The sequence below is a fragment of the Echinops telfairi genome, unplaced genomic scaffold (genome assembly GCF_000313985.2).
Source record: "Echinops telfairi isolate 266 unplaced genomic scaffold, ASM31398v2 ScPeMD7_1;HRSCAF=3_1, whole genome shotgun sequence".
Classification (NCBI taxonomy): Eukaryota; Metazoa; Chordata; class Mammalia; order Afrosoricida; family Tenrecidae; genus Echinops; species Echinops telfairi.
In genome coordinates, this window is record NW_022103897.1 from 4,574,036 (window position 1) to 4,576,948 (window position 2,913).

The window sequence follows — 2,913 nt, forward strand, 5'->3', positions numbered from 1 at the left end:
CACACACAACACAAACAGATAAATAGGTAGGTAGGAAAACACCCAACATAAAAGGTACAATATGACATCATAGAGGCCACAGATAGATGTAATAACATTGAATAGCAATGTTCTGAAAGTAAACATTAAAAGGCAGAGGCTAACAGACTGGCTCAAAAAACAGCCCATTGATCGGCTACGTACAGAAAACACATCTCAAGCTTGCAGAAAAAACAGGATGAGACTTAAAGGCTGGAGAAAAATATTCCAAGCAAATGGCAATGTGAAAAGAAGCAGGAGGAGCAATCTTAATCTCTGAAAAATTGATCTCAAGGTGCAAACCATAACAAGAGACAAGGAGGGGCACTACATAATGCTCAAGGGAACAGTAGACCAAGAACCAGTGAGCATAATAAATATATACGCAGCCAACGAGGGACCGTGAGATTTGTAAATCAAACCCTCCAAAAGATGAAAAAATAAATCACAGGCTCAACAATTATAGTAGGTGACTTTAATACACCACTCTCTGAAAAAGACAGAATACAGGGAAAGAAACTCAACAAGGAAACTACAGATGTAAACAGCACAATTAACAGACTTAATCTGATAGATATTTTCAGAATTTTCCAACCAAATGCAAATAATTCCAATTTTTTTCAAGCCCACATGGCACATACTCGAAGACAGACCACATGCAAGGACAAAAATCGAACCTGAGTAAATTCAAGCACATAGAGATTATATAGACCTCTCTGTCTGATCATTGTGCCATCAGGCTGTGAATCAACAGAAGGACAATGATGAAAAGAAGGGTAAAAAATTGGAGGATGAATAATTTTCTATAACAAAAGGAGTGGGTACTGGCCAAGACCAGAGATGAAATCAGGAAGTTTCTAGAAACCAAGGAGAATGAAAATACAACATATCAAAACCTTTGGGATGCAGCAAAGGCATTTATCAGAGGAATGCTGATAGCAATACATGCATATATGAAAAAGGAAGGGAGACTCGTGGTTGATATGCTGGCACAAAACTTACACAAATTAAAGCAGAGTCAACAGAAAAATCCTACTAATAGCAAAAGGAAAGGAATAATAGAAACCTGAGCTGAGATACAGGAGAGAGAAAACAAGAAAACTAGGGGAAAAAATTAATGCAGCTAAAAGTTGGTTCTTTGTAAGGATTAACAGTATTGATACAATGCTGGCAAACCTAACCATAGAAAGGAAAGACCTGATTACAATAACAAGAATGAGGAATGACACAGGGGACATTACAATGATGGACCCTAATGAAATCAAAAGGATGGTTTCATGGTACTATGAAAGACTGTACGCTAATGAATTCAGCAACTTGGAAGACATGGACAAATACTTGGAAAAACAATCGCTCCCTAGGCTATGAAAGATGGATATCAAGAACATCAATAGACCGATAGCAAAGGAAGAAATAGACAAGGTTATCAAAGGATTACCAACCAAAAAAAATCCTCCAGGCCAGATGGCTTCACAGAAGAATTCTATCAGGCATTTAGGGAAGAACTGTCACCAATCCTACACAAACTTTTCCAGAGCATAGAAAAAGACAGAAAATCCCAAACTCTTTCTACAAAGCTAGTATAACTCTGATACCTAAAGCAGGTGAAGATCCCACAAGAATTGAGAACTACAGACCAATATCCCTAATGAACATTGATGCAAAAATCCTTAACAAAATACTGGGCGATGGAATACAAAAGCATATTTAAGAAAATAATTCACAGTGACCAAGTGTTATTCATACCAGCGATGCAGCGATGGATGAACATATGAAAGACCATAAGGGTTATTTTTCACATTGACAGGAAAAATTATAAGAACCACATTGATAGATGCAGAAAAAGCATTCAACAACATCCAACACCCAGTCCTTTTAAGACACTCAAAAGTATACAAATAGAAGGACAATTCCTCAATATTATACAAGCTACATATGAAAAAACAACAGCCAAAGTGGTAATCACTGGATAAAAAACAAAAACAATTCCACTGAAAAAGGGGACCAGACAAAGATGCTCCTTGTCCCCACTCCTATTTAACATCATACTGCAGGTCCCAGCTAACAACATAAGACAAAGAGAAGACAACAAATATATTCATCTGTGGAAGGAAGAGGCGAATTTCTCATTATTTGCAGACGATATGATTCTATACATCGAAAATCCCTGAAACTGCACAAGTGGAGAATTGGAAGTAATAGAGGAATATGGCAGAGTAGCAGAATACAAGATCAAGAAACGGAAGCCTATGGGACTGCTATACACATCAGACAAGATCACAGAAAGGCAATTAAAAAGGTAGTACCTTTACAATAGCCAAGCACAAATTGAATTATATAAGGATATACCTGACTAAAAAAAAAACAACAAAATATTTGTATGAGGAAAACTATAGAACACTTTTATAGGAATCCAAGGGTAACCTCAACAAATGGAAGAATATTCCATTCTCATGAATTGGAAGACTCAATGTAGTAAAGATGTCAGTTCTGCCCAAGGCACTATATAAATTCAATGCTATCCTGATATGAACACCATCATCCATCTTCAAAGAGTTGGAAAAACTGATTACCAACTTCATATGGAGAAGAAAGAAGCTCAGAATTAGCAGAGAACACCTCAAGAAGGACACAGTGGGAGGGCTTTCTCTACCTGACTTTTGCATGTATTATACCGCCACAGTAGTCAAAACAGTGTGGTACTGTTATAACGATAGATATTCAGACTAATGGAAAAGCTGAAGACCCAGAAATAAAAACATCAGCATACAGGCAACTGATTTTTGATAAGTGCCCAAAAATATCAAATGGGAAGTGTATACCCTCTCAATAAGTCTTGCTGGAAAAATGGATATCTACCTGCAGAAAAATGAAGCAAGACCCTTCCCTCACTCC